We start from the raw sequence: 15,052 nt of genomic DNA on the forward strand, positions 1-15,052 counted from the left end.
TTGTTTTGTTTTGCTTTTTGTCTTAGTCCATTTTATGGTGCTATAACAGAATACCACAGACTGGTTAATTTATAAACAATGGAAGTTTATTTGGCTTATAGTTCTGGAGGCTTGGAAGTCCAAGAATGAGAGGCTGCATCTGGTGAGGGCCTTCTTGCTGCGTCATAACACGGTAACAGGTATCACGTGGTGAGAGAGCACGTGAGAGCAAGCAAGAGAGGGCCAAACTTTTATAACAACCCACTTTTTATAGTCCACGTTTATAACAAACCCACTCTTAAAATAACAAACCCATTCCTGCGATAATGGCATTAATTTATTCATGAGGGCAGCGTCCTCATGACCTAATAATCTCTTAAAGGTTCCATCTTTCAACGCTGATGTATTGGGGGTTAAGTTTCTAGCATATGAACTTTGGGGGACACATTCAAAGCTAGCAGCATCTTACCTTTGTATTTATTTTTACTTATGCTATTCTAGTAGGAAAATTTTTTTGTGTCTCTCCACATGAAGGATAAATATTTTTAGAGGCAGCTAAAAGAATTTTCTCCCCTTCAAGCACAGATTTCTTTCCTTTTTAACCTCTTTTTGCCTTCACTTTTCATATCTCCATGTATTCTCTCAAGACTCATATATTCAACGTGTGGTAAGAAGGATACCACTAAGAAAAGATAAACTGCATCTAGTTATTATGGCTGACGGATCTATGTAATTATAGACTGTTAAGCACATTACAGTTGAGGAAAGCCACAGAATGTTGGTAGAATTCAAGACAGGAGAGTATTGGTGTGTTTGGAATGTATATTATTTTATTCTGCGATGGCATAGCTCTCTGTGCATTTGTTAACAATTTCTTTTTTTAAGCCCAGTGGCAAGAAGAGCTTCTTGTTATATGGTCATAATGTTGAAAATTGTAATATATGCTGCAAGAATGCAATTCCAGTACTGTGGAAAGAATTCCTCTTTTGGAATTTACAGGAATCACAGTTCAAGAACAGAGAAAGGTGAATAAGGAAGCAAACTGAGCTGATATGATATTTCCTTCAGCTCAGGACTGGCCAACATCTTTATTTGGTACAAAGAACAGTGCCAGATGACAATCCTACAGAGGAATTTGAAAGAAAATCTCCAGCGGAGGGTGAGATTTGAAATGCAGAGTCAGTGAGCCAACTTCTGATAGTCCAGGCAGCCAGGTCAACTGCAATGCCTACAGGTGAGGTTGGGCTTCACTAATAACACCTAAACCATCAAAATCACCTGGAGGAGCATTTAAAAGGTGGACTCCTGGTTCTACTCCAGATGCATTGAATCCAAATGGGGATGAGGCAATAAGTCTGTGCCAAGCACTGTTCTAGGCACTTTTTTATTCTGGACACTATTATTATCATAGTCCCTATTATTTTATTAATTCAACCATTGCATTTGTCAGGTATTGGCCCCTTTTTACAGGTGAAGAAGCTGAGGCTCAGAGAGGTTGAGTAACTGGCATCGAGTCACAGAGCTGTGACTCCAATCAAAGTCTGCTTCTAGCGCCTTTGTAACACTTGCACTCTGCCAGAACTGGAAATGAGGTAATGGAGACATACTCAAACTTATAGTTGTGTTATTTTTAAAATAATAAATATTATTATTTAGTGCCCAGAAACATGTATTCTTTTTCTGATGCCATTTATTGCACATGTAACCTTTTTAGAAATAAACTTTATTTTTAGAGCAGTTTTAGATTTTCAGAAAAATGAAAAAAATTGTACAGATAGCTAGGTCCCATACATACTGCACCCAGTTTCCCCATTGTTAACATCTAACATTAGTATATTTGTTACCATTAATGAATCAATATTATTTAGAGTCAGCAGAACTGTATGCAAGACTCAGGGTTATCTCTTATGGCTTGAGTGGTCTTGGAAAAGAAACATAAGCTGTTGAATCTTAATTTACTCATCTCTAAAATATAAGTAATAATAATAAAGATTTTGGCCAGGTGTGGTGGCTCACACCTGTAATCCCAGCACTTTGGGAGGCCAAGGCGGGCGGATCTTTTGGGGTCAGGAGTTCGAGGCCTGCCTGTCCAACATGGTAAACCCTGTCTCTACCAGAAATACAAAAAATTAGCTGGATGTGGTGGCATGCACCTGTAATCCCAGCTACTGGGGAGGAGAATTGCTTGAACCGAGGAGGCCAAGGTTGCAATCAGCCGAAACTGTGCTGCTGCACTCCAGCCTGGGTGACAGAGTGAGACTCCACCTCAAATAATAATAATAATAATTTCACAGGGATATGTTGGCATATTTGAGGAGAGCCCCATACCCACACTCTTCCCTTGCCTACCTCCCGTAGAGGCTGAAGTAACTCCATTAGGATTCCTAAATCTGATAAAGAAAAATGTGGCTATCTGCAGGGAAGTGGTTTTATAATACCGAATTCCAACAAGAAACATATTGGCACGATGAGGCACACTGGCCAGACAATAACAGGGAGCACAGAGGAACAATGAGCATGTGCTTCAGCCAGAAACTTTCTAGAAGCAGCAGCAAGGAAGGAGTGGGGCTCCACATGGCCAGTGTCCTCTTCAAAGCTCATCAATCTGTTAGAGTCCCTCCCCTTTCCTAAGGAGAGGAGCTGGATGGGGGTCAGAGGCTGGGAGCTCAATGCTAATGGTGATTGGACACCCCTAGTAGTTAGATTTACACTTAGGAATTGACCTATATGTGTGCACTCAAATGAATGTGTCTGGTACAAGTATTCACCAGAAAGGTACTTGCTCCAAATAACTCCTTCTGCAACAGGTACTCATTTTTATTTTTCATCAAAGACTGCTATATTTGTTTCAGAAATAGTCCAGTTGCTAACAGTGAGTAGGCGTTTGTGTAAGGTTGTAAAAAAGAAATGTTTTGAAATGAATCTCTATTATGACTACAGATAAGACAATCAGATTAATTATGTTCATGGACGGCGTTTTACTGATAATGATTTCCAAAATTGGCTCATCAACAGAGTCACCTTTTTGAAAACAGAGCCCTGGATGGGTGCGGTGGCACACGCCTGTAATCCTAGCACTTTGGGAGGCCGAGGCAGGTGTTCGAAACCAGCCTGACCAATATGGTGAAACCCTGTCTCTATTAAAATTAAAAAAAAAAAATTAGCCAGGCATGGTGGCGGGCACCTGTAATCCCAGCTACTCAGGAGGCTGAGGCAGGAGAATCGCTTGAACCTGGGAGGCAGAGGGAGGTTGGAGGTTGCAGTGAGCCGAGATTGCACCACTGCACTCCAGCTTGGGCAACAAGAGTGAAACTCTGTCTCAAAAAAAAAAAAGAAAAGAAAAAAAGGAAGAAAGAAAATAGAGTCCTATGTTCCACTTGGTCAGAATATCCATAAGTGAGGCTGAGGTCGCTAGAGAAATTTTTGAAAAGTGCCTTAGGAATGCTGGTAATCAGAGTTTGGGACTTATTGGTGCAGACTGTGTAGAGGGACATTTAACACTGAAATTTGATTTTGTGTGAAAAAAGTAATTTTTTTTCCCTAAAAACCATAGTCTTGGGTTATTAAAATGTACAAACAGATTTTATTTTATAAGCTTTTCTGACTTTGAAAGTCTTTTCAAATGAGTAAAATATTTTAATCTCAGCAAAACTATTATATTCTATACTTTGGCTATTAAGTATTAGCAGACAAGCTGCTGGAAAAGTTAAATCTTTAAAAAGTTTGCAATTTGTGCTGCAAATGCTAAACCTATGTTTTTATCTTCCCTATATATACCGATGTTTTTATCCTCCTTCCTGAGAAGGTATACTGTTTGAACAGACAAAAATACAGATACTGCCTAGCCAACACTAAAAATAGGAACATGTCTGAAATTCACATACTCATATGCCTCCCTGCACTTCCTGTACCCACCTACTGCTTTCTCTAGTTTCTATCCCTGGCTGCGGAACCAGCCCATCCCTTTCCTAAAGAGGCTTCTCTGTTGCTACATATCAATGCAGAAACCATTGACGTGCTTCTGTGTCAGCAATAATGCTCTGTCTTTCCTGCCTCATTCAAGGATCCCAGGATTCTTTTTGAACAAGAAAGAAAGGTTTATTAGTCCTCCCCACACTTCAATGCGGCAAGGAGTCAGTATTATTTTGAATGAGGCCCAGAATGAACTCAGCAGATTCATAGAGCTGGTCAGAGTGGCAGGTGAATCAAAAGTTGAGTTACAGGCCAGGTGTGGTGGCTCATGCCTGTAATCCCAGCCCTTTGGGAGGCTGAGGTGGGAGGATTGCTTGAGACCAGGAGTTAGAGACCAGCCTGGGCAACATAGTGAAAACTTGTCTCTTAAACAACAACAACAAAAATAAAAAAATCAGCTGAGCATGGTGGCACTTACCTGTAGTCTTAGCTACTCAGGAGGCTGAGGTGGGAGGATTGCTTGAGCCCAGGAGGTTGAAGCTGCAGTGAGCCATGCTCACACCACTGCAGAGTGAGATCCTGTCTCAAAAAATAAATAAATAAAAGTTGAGTTACAAATTTGTTTCTATTGGTTTTTTTTTTTTTTTTTTTTAGATGGAGTTTCCCTCTTGTTGCCCAGGCTGGAGTGCAATGGCATGGTCTCGGCTCACCTCAAACTCCGCCTCCCGGGTTCAAGCAATTCTCCTGCCTCAGCCTCCCGAGTAGCTAGGATTACAGGCATGCACCACCATGCCCGGCTAATTGTATATTTTCATTAGAGATGGGGTTTTTCCATGTTGGTCAGGCTGGTCTCCAACTCCCGACCTCAGGTGATGTGTCCGCCTTGGCCTCCCAAAGTGCTGGGATTACAGGCATGAGCCACTGCACCTGGCCTCTATTGCTTTATTTATTTATTTATTTATTTATTTTAATTCAAGAAGAAAAATCAGCCTTATGTCTGCCAGTTTCTATTCTATTTAGCAGATTTCTCTTTGCTTTGTTCTAAATATACATAACTACTTTTTCATTTTCATATTCATTCTGAGAAATCTGAATTAATAATTATTTACTGAGTGCAATATCAGCTAGCTATTGCTGCATAACAAATTTAGCTGGTTAAAACAGCAAGTAGTTATTTCACTCATAATTCCGCAGGCTGGTTGTGTAGCTTTTCTCTAGGTTTGCTTTCCTGTTCTTTGCTGGGCTTGGTTATATTGTCTGTGTTCAGCTGGAGATTTGACTGGAAGCTGGATGGTCTAGGATGGCCTTGCTCACATGTCCGGCCATTGGCAGGTTGTTGGTTAGGAGCTGGCTGGCAGGGACACTTCATACTTTCTCCTTTCATCTTTCAGCATGCCAGTTTGGGCTCCTCCACATGGAGATCTCAGGGTTCTAACCACAGCAAAAGAGAACAAGGCATAATGTGCAAGTCTCTGCTTGCTTCTTATTTGCTAGTCTCATTTTCTAAATCAAGTCACACAGCCAAGCCCGGATGCAAGGTATGGTGAAATAGAATCTACCTCTTGGTGGGAGGACCTTCAAATTCACATTGTAAAGAGGTATGCTTACAGAGATGGGAAAAAATTGTAGTCATTTTTGCAATTCACCACCAGTACATAGTTTGTATGAAGCTTAACATTTTAGAAATATAGACAAAGCATCTGCCATTGTTTAATGGCTGGATTGTGTGTGTGTATATATATAATATATATATATATATATATATATTATATATATATATATGCACTTTTTTTTTTGAGACCGAGTCTCACTCTGTCACCAAGGCTGGAGGGCAGTGGCGTGATTTTGGCTCACTGCAACCTCCACTTCCCAGGTTCCACCAATTCTCCTGCCTCAGCCTTCTAAGTAACTGGGATTACAGGCACTCACCACCGCGCCCAGTTAATTTTTGTATTTTTAGTAGAGACGGGTCTTCACCATATTGGCCAGGCTGGTCTCAAACTCCTGACCTCAAGTGATTCACCCGCCTCAGCCTCCCAAAGTGCTGGGATTGCAGGCATGCACCACCACGCCTGGCCTGGATTGTATATTTTATTTTAGCCTTACCTGCTGATTGAGTTGCAAATCAGGCAAGTCGAAAAAAAAAAATCCCATTCGACAACACAAATCCTACTTTTCTTTCATGATTTTAGTTTCAGATTACCTGTAGAACTTGATGCCACACAGAGCAGTTGCAGTTGGACCAAAGTGTGGTGATTATAGATGGGGTTGGGGTGAGGAAAGGCTGTCCATGGGCTGTGAGAGTAGGCTTCTCAAGTTTTAAGCTTCCATGATGTCACCATGGACTAAAAGGTTGCAGAAACAAAAGGAAAACAGCAAAAATGCTTTATTTTTCTATGAGAGCAAATAGATCTGGCCTCGCTGGGCAAAAAAACATGTATGCATAATTTAGTGAATGGGCATCTTTGGTGACTGATGGAAAAGGGATTTAGCTGAGACTCAATCCCTGGGTGAGAGACAGAGAGTAGTGAGTCAAAACCTCTAGAGAACGGTCACAAAGAGAGCTCATTCTCCATGTAATAATGTTTGAGAATCCTTCAGTGTGAGGAAGGTAGTAATTCTTTTTGATTTTTCTGAGACAGGGTCTATGTTGGCCAGGCTAATCTCAAACTCCTGGCCTCAAGGAATCCTCCTGCCTCAGCCTCCTGAATCACTGGGACTACAGAAAGGTAGTAAGTCTACTACTGTGCCCAGAAAAGTAGTAAGTCTAATAAACCTAGACATTAATGCAGCATGACCCTGTTTTTTACTTTCCTCGTTTATAATGGGGGAGAATCTGGTTGTGCTAGGGATGTTTTCTCCCTACCTCGTCCCTTTCTCCTCACCCGTGAACAGGTTCTGTGGATCATGATTCTTAGATAATATTCCTCACTTTCCCAAATGGCCTGCTCATGGTTATCTCTTCCCATAAGGCAATGAAGTGAAAATAGACATTAGCTGTCAGCTGTCAATCATTTTTTATGAAGACCCCCAAGATGAGCACTGAAGAAATACTCCCCTTTCTGAAATACAGTAATATTCAGCTTTGCTTGGTATCTTCTGAGCCAAAACATGGCTTAAGTGATGAATAAGTAACAGGGTGTTGCCTGAATTTTCCATATGCCTCACATTTTGGAAAAGCCTAGGAGAAAGGAAATAACTGTTAAAACATAAACATTGAGAGGGAATTTACAGTAATGTGGTTCAGTGCCCTAAGCTTATAAAGGGGCCTTGGCCACTATTGATTCCAAGTGGAAAAGCAAGACCAAAAAGTTAGGCCCAGGACAGGCATGGTGGCTCACTCCTGTAATCCCAGCACTTTGGGAGACCAAGGTGGGTGGATTACCTGAGGTCGGGAGTTTGAGACCTGCCTGGTCAACATGGCAAAACCCCATCTCTACTAAAAATACAAAAATTAGCTGGGCGTGGTGGCACATGCTTGTAATCCCAGCTCTTGGGAGGCTGAGGCAGGAGAATCACATGAACCCGGGATGTGGAGGTTTCAGTGACTAGAGATCATGCCACTGCAATCCAGCCTGGGCAACAGAGGAAGACTCTGTCTCAAAAAAAAAAAAAAAAAAAAAGTTAGGTCTTGGGCCCCTCGGCCCCTCCTCCACCAGAGCTCTCTTATCTGTTATCTGTTTTACACATTGGGATTTTGCAAACTGTTTCTTGTGCTGAAAGTTTCCTAATGCTAAGACATCATTTTGTAGATGAGGAACTGGAGGCCCAGCAAAATGTGGTGACTTGCTCAAGGTCACAGCAGTTGTCATTTGTTGAGCTGAGGGCGGAACCCAATCTCTAGTCCAATGTACTTTGTTCTAGAGCATGCCATGTTCCACTTCTTCATATCTAAGCTGGGCAACTTCCTTTTAGTAGATTCTCACTCACAAGATATTAAGGATATTGCCAAAATGTATAGCACAAATCAGAAGATGAAAACTGTCATTTCTTTTTTGAATGATTGCTACAATATGATCTGGGTTCTGGCTTAGAGTTCTTACTTTGCCTTTCACAAGCTGGGTGACATAATATTTCTCTGTTGCTCTTTCCTCCCTGTAAAATAGAGACACTGAAGTTCAAGTGAGTTACTGCTCAGTTTTTTTGTAAGCAAGAAGATAATAAATACAGAACATTGCAGTGATGATTGATTTATTGCTTTAATTGTACACAAAAACCCCACTTAATATTCATGAATTGTAAAGGCCTTCACTGAAATGAGCACTTCTGGAAAAACTGAATATAATCATCAAAACAGTCACCATTTATCTGGTACATAGCTTGAGTTAATTAGACAATGATCAAAGGATTCATGTTCTGCCTGCAAACCACGCACTCAGAGGTGCAATGAGAATTAAGGAATGAGCCTTAAGAAGTCATTCAACCGTTCCGAATCTTACAAAGCCTGCAGTACTAAAGGAGTACTAGAGAAGAATCCACTGGTTGTCTTTTAAGTGGTAAAGCAACACAAGCACCAAGAACTTCAGTTGGTCCTGAAATTCTCTGCTTCCATTTAAGAGCTGCTTCTAAATGTGGCAGCTCTCCCACTGCCTAATTAAAATGCCTTCCCAGAACAGCTTCAAATCTGACAAGGGTGAATAGTTGCCAAATGGGCTTCTTTCTTTGCTGGATCTGTAGGTAATTTGCCTCCAGCTAACAAGAATTGGCACTAAACACCAAAAGTGGGATAATGAAGGCCTTTGGACACTGGGTAAGGACTGTTCTATGATGCTCAAGTGTGGAATGAGCACTGTAGTGTGAGCCCAGAATATTCTGTCCATAAACTCGGCAACTGCATGTTGGGCAATTCTATGTTACAAGGTAGCCCGAATGTTACTCAGATGAACAGTACTCTAGTGTATGCAATGGTTTCTAGTTTATTTTGTGATGATGTACAACATCCGGTTTATGTTTCTATTTGTAGATCAAGAAGAAAAAATAACCATGGGGCAAAGGACTAGTGTTGGGAGATTTGTGTTCAGGTTCTGGCCCAGTTATTGATTCTCTTTTCTGGATTAAACTTTGGGCTCCTGTTTCCTTGTCTGTGAAATAAATGGTGGGAGACAAAGATAAATTAAGGATTTCTAAAGTATGTTTCCAGTTCCAACAGCTTCTTATTTTATAGCTAAAGGTAGTAAGAACCAACAACTTTCATTCTTTGGATTAAAGTGCTCTATGCATCAAATCCCAGTGGGTTTTAAAATTATACTGAATCTAGGCCAGGCACAGTGGCTCATGTTTGTAATCCCAGCACTTAGGGAGGCCGAAGTGGGAGGATTGGTTGAGGCCAGGAATTCGAGACAAGTCTGGGCAACAAAGTGAGATCCCATCTCTACAAAAAATTAAAAAATTAGCCAGACTGGTGGGCTCCCTTAGCCTCAGCTACTTGGGAGGCTGAGGTGGGAGATTGCTTGAACCTGAGAGGGGGAGGCTGCAGTGAGCCAAGATCACATCACTGCACTCGAGCCTGGGTGACAGAGCGAGACTCCACCACACACACACACACACACACACATACACACACACACAAAATCAGCAAACTTTGAGTAAAGCAGATTCCCCTTCCATTCCCTCTATTATGTCAGTGGGCCTCATCCAATCAGTGGAAAGGCCTTGGTAGAAAAACACTGCGGTCTCTCGAGGAAGAAGGGAATCTGCTGCTAGACTGCATTCGGACTCGCAACTGCAACAACTCTTCCCTAGGTCTCCAGCCTGTCAGCCTACCCTGCAGATTTTGGATTTTCCAGCCTCCACAATTGTGTGAGCCAATTTCTTAAAATAGATCTCTCTCCATCTCTTTCTCTCTCTCTCTCTCTTTCTCTCTCTCTCTATATATAAAATATGAGGAACCTAATAAAAATATATTATATATATAGTTAAGGAACTTGTTCATTAAATACATGTATTATATACTAGAGAGAGATTTATTTTAATGAATTGGCTCACACAATTATGGAGAAACCAACATGATGTGTGTGTGTGTGTGTATATTTATATATAGGTTTTAGGTTGTGTACTATATATATCATATATAGTATGTGTATATATATATAATGTGTATATATTATATATACTATGTTGTGTATACATACTCTATGTAATATATACCATATATGTGTGTCATGTAAACATGGATTCTCTTTTTCTCCCAATACAACCTCAGGAGGTAGATATGAGGAAACTGTGGTTCACAGAGGTTAAGGAGCTTGTCCAAGTGTACATAGCTAGCAAGAGGTAGATGCAAAATTGTAAGAACCACGCTGTCTCCATAACGCATGTGAAGACTTTTAGTTTATGCCCAGAAGAGGGAAGCTGCTCAATATTAATTCTCTTCCGTTTTCCTCTTCCACTGCCTTTTGTCTGATTACTCAGCTGTTTCTGCTAATGTCAGAGCCAGTGAAAGCCACGAAGTGTCGTACCATTCAATTTATAGCTCTCGTGCCATCAGGAATCTGCTCCAAGGTGATTCATGCTGTGACATTCTAGCCAGAAACTGAATCTGAAAGCAGCAACTAACTGTTCCACCACAGGATCTTGGGTTGCCTCAGTTTTCACGCCTACTAGTGGTCAGTTATGGGAGTGTGGTGACCCATTGAACACAGCCGCAGTCTACACTGCTGAATTCATACCCAGAGCCAACCACAGGCCTGTGCGTTGGAATGCACACCTCATTGTCTCCACTTTCATGGTGTAATTTAGAAGTGAGAAGGGAGAGTGGGTAGTGGTCTGAACCTTCCTTTCTGGCTTGGTGCTGCTCAGAGAGCAAGCTGTCTTTCTCATTTGGTAGTCTTGGTTTGGAAGCCGTAAGTGAAACAAGAACCATCCACTCTCTGTTTCTTCTCTCTTCTCCTTTGAAACCACGAAAGAGATCTGTTCCATTAGCACAAAGAATGCATTTATGCATTTTAAGTGGTTCTTTGGCAAACCAGAGGGCTGTTCTATGACAGGCTACAGACATTGTCTGTAGCTATTCATCAGATTGATAAGTGTCCTTATAATATCGATATCCCCAAATGTAACTTCATCTCCTTGTAAATGCATCGCAGTGGGGAGGCTAATGTTGGCACCAAGCTATTCTATAATTTTAAGGGAAGAGGTTTTGAGAGTCCTCTGCAGTTGGCATAACACATGTTATATCCATGCTTGGATTTTGATATACTGAAATAATTTAAAATTTGAGATAATTCTACAAAGACTGGTTTATTTCAAGTTGATTACTTCCCGACTTCCAGTATGTAACATAGGCACCATTATCTTTTTAATTAAGCTGTTGCTGTAAAGCATATTTTAAAAAGGCTATTTAAAACTTTAAGACTGTATTATACATTTTTATGGTCTGATGCAATGAACAATGTTTGGCATCTGTTATATTGTATCTACAAACACAGTGTATAGCATGGGACAAAGTTACAAACATTGGAGCTTTAACTCCTTTCCCGTCTCCTGTCCCTCCATTCTTCCTAAATGATACCAAATTCTTTTCTGGTCCACAAACACGTCATTCTCTTTCATGTCTTGCATGTGCTGTCTCCTTGGTCTACAACGATCCTTCCATCCTTCATCCCCCTCCTCCTACTACACTTCACAAATTGCTGCTCACCCTTTGACACTCAGATTAAATGTCACCTCCCGCAGGAAGCCTCTTATGATTTCCTACACTACTTCCTTGGAGCTTAATATCTATTTCCTATAATTTTCCAAAGGCATATAAATTCAAATAAAGTTATCCCTAAACTGTCTACCAAGCAATCTTAGAAGACATGTAGAGAGCTTGAATGAAATCTGTGCTTCCAAGAAGGAAGCATGTGATGAGCATAGACAGTTCTATTCAAAGCCTTGAGGACAAAACAATATCCTCCAGGATTCTGCTTTCCCCTAATACCCAGATGGCAGGACTAATACCAGAATCCTGGAAGAGGATTTGGAAAGTGCTGGAAAACAGAAAAAAAAATTACCCTTGATCCAATTATCCAGTAATAACCTTCGTTGATGTTTAGTAAATTTCTTTGTTTTTTGTTTTGTTTTCAATATATGTGTCTATAGACACTTTGGTTCTCTCTATTCCTGAGGCCACAGAACAAATACCCACTTCAATCAAGCTCATTGGGCCTTGCCTTTTTTTAGTAAAGTTTTTACTGAAGTATAACATACATACACAAAAATTCACACACAAATCCAGTGTACAGATTGATTACTTTCTACAAAAATAACTTACCTGTGCAACCAGCACCTGGATAAAAAAACAGTATTTTACCAATGGCCTAGAAGTCTTCCTTGAGCATATTTTCAGTTATTACCTTCCCTCCAAAGGTAAGCATATGCATACTTCTCACACTAGATTATATTTTTGCCTGTTTTGGAACTTTGCACAAATGTAATCATCCAGTATATGTTTTTTGTTTGTTGGGCTTCTTTTGCTCAATGGTAAGTTTATGCAATTCATCTATGTTGCTGCAGGAAGCAATAGACAGTGTATCCTCAGGTAGTATTACATTTTATGAATATACTACAATTTGTCAATTCATTCTACTGTTGGTTGACATTTGGGTTGTTTTCAACTTTTGGCTACTATTGAGACAGCAGGCTAGTTGATTCCCTATTTTAAGATGATCTGGAGGAAAAGGACAAAAGCCCCTCACTCAAGCTCTAGCTTATCTAATTCTCAGCCAGTCAGTAACAAAAGACCCAAGAAGCTATTAATGTCAAGCTCCTATTTCAGGGGGCTAGGGACTTCCTCAGAGCCCTGCATGCTCAGTTAGGCTTAAAACTCTAACCTAAAGTTACTCCTTCCTCATTTTCATGCTAAAATTCATGCCTAGAGGTGGAAATTTAAAATGTTAATGCTACATACAATGTATGAAGCAGCATGCTGAGCCACTGCACACGTACTAGAAAAAACCCTCCTATACATGTCCTCGTGGAAGCCCTACTTATAGAAAGATGCTATAAAACTAACCTACACACCACCCTGGGGAGCAGCCCATTCCTTTTCCCTTATCAGTGCTAGCTCCCTTGTGCACAAGCTGAAATAAACTTTCCTTTGCTGTAATGTTTGGTGATTTCTCTTGATTTCTCTTCTGGGAGATTGCAAGAATCCAGGGTGGTGGTAACATGACAGTTAGTACTGCTCTAAAAATTCTTGAACATGTCTTTTAATGCATATATATATATATACACACACATTTCTATTAATACCTAGGAGTAGAACTGCAGGGTCATAGAATATGTTTATGTTCACCTTTTAGTAGATTCTGCCAAATAGTTTTCCATTGTATCCATTTATGCTCCCATTAGAAAATCAATTGCTCCACATTCTCTCCAACACCTCATATTGCCTATCTTTTTGATGTTAACAATTCAGGTGGGATGTATTTCATCCCAGTATAATGCATTTCTCTGATGCCTTTTCTTATGTCTATTGAACACTTGGTTATTTTCTTTTGTGAAGTTACTATCCAAATTTGTGGCCCATTTTTCTATTGGATTGTCTATCTTTTCACCATTTTTTACTAGTAATTTGCTGGATATAAGTAAATCAAATATCAAGGCCGGGTGCGGTGGCTCATGCCTGTAATTCCAGCACTTTGGGAGGCTGAGGCGGGCGGATCACCTGAGGTCAGGTGTTCGACGCCAGCCTGACCAACATGCAGAAACCCCATCTCTACTAAAAATACAAAAATTAGCCAGGCATGGTGGTGCGTGCCTGTAATCCCAGCTACTCGGGAGGCTGAGGCAGGAGAATTGATTGAACCCAGGAGGCAGAGGTTGCAGTGAGCCGAGATCATGCCATTGCACTCCAGCCTGGGCAAGAAGAGCGAAACTCTGTCTCAAAAAAAAAAAAAAAGTATATCAAATATCTTCTGTTACACTATGACCTGCCTCTTCACTCTCTTAGTGGTATCTTTTAATGAACTGACTTTAATAATTTTAATAAAACCCAATTTATCAATTTTTTGCTTTATGATTAATAGTTTTGTGTCATATTTTTAAAATCTCAGCTCTCCTCAAGGATATGATCATATTCTGTTTTTTTCCCTAAAATCTTTGGTGTTTTATTTTTCACTACTTTTGTTTTTTATCTTTTGTTTTTTGAGATGGAGTCTCACTCTGTCACCCAGGCTGCTGTGCAGTGGCACAATCTCTGCTCACTGCAACCTCTGCCTCCTGGGTTCAAGCAATCCTCCGGCCTCAGCCTCCCAAGTAGCTGGGATTATAGGCATATACCACCACACCTGGCTAATTTTTGTATTTTTAGTACAGATGGGGTTTCACCATGTTGCTCAGGCTGGCCTTGAACTCCTGACCTCAAGTGACCCACCTGCCTCAGCCTCCCAAAATGCTGGGATTACAGGCATGGGCACCATGCCCAGCCCTTTCACATTTAGATCTGCAATCCAATTCAAATGATTTTTATATATGGTATGATGTAGGAGTCAATATTTATTACTTCCACATGAATATTTAGTTGACCAGACCATTTACTAAAATATTTTTCCTTTCCCCACTACACTCAATGTCATACTATAAATGAGTGATCCTATATGTGTGGACCAAGACAATGTCTTTTAAGCAACCCCTTCGCAAATATGCATCTGCCTGAGACTTCTCAAATGTTTGGCCAGCTCAGAGCAAGGAATTGGGTCCCTAAATCTGTTTCCTTCCCTGTGCTCAGGTAATAGTTGATAATATAGAATCATTTTTTAAATATCCTGAACTTAAGACACTAAAACTGTCAGCTTAGCCTACCACGAAGAAATCGAAGTGGCACTTAGTAAAGTCTTGACATATGTAGCTATTATTATCACTGTAATAACCAACTTGGTTTCTCCATAATCCCAAAACCATCTCAGTCTCCTGCAAGTGATTCTTTGTCCCAGGCCTACTCTACTCAAATTCACCTAGACTGATTTTTAATTAATACTAGATAAGTAGCTATTCACTTCCCTATGATTTGTTCCCTAAAATTATACATCTAATCCATATCCATAAAATACTAAAATTTCACAGTCCCTGATAAAATAGAACCATCAAATTAAGGATGTTTGTCATGACCAATCTGATTTCAGATTGAGGAAGGAAATACAGGTATCTATTGGAGTAAGGCAGATGGCAGGTTATTATT

This window comes from Pan paniscus, chromosome 10 (genome assembly GCF_029289425.2).
Source record: "Pan paniscus chromosome 10, NHGRI_mPanPan1-v2.0_pri, whole genome shotgun sequence".
NCBI classification, from domain to species: Eukaryota; Metazoa; Chordata; class Mammalia; order Primates; family Hominidae; genus Pan; species Pan paniscus.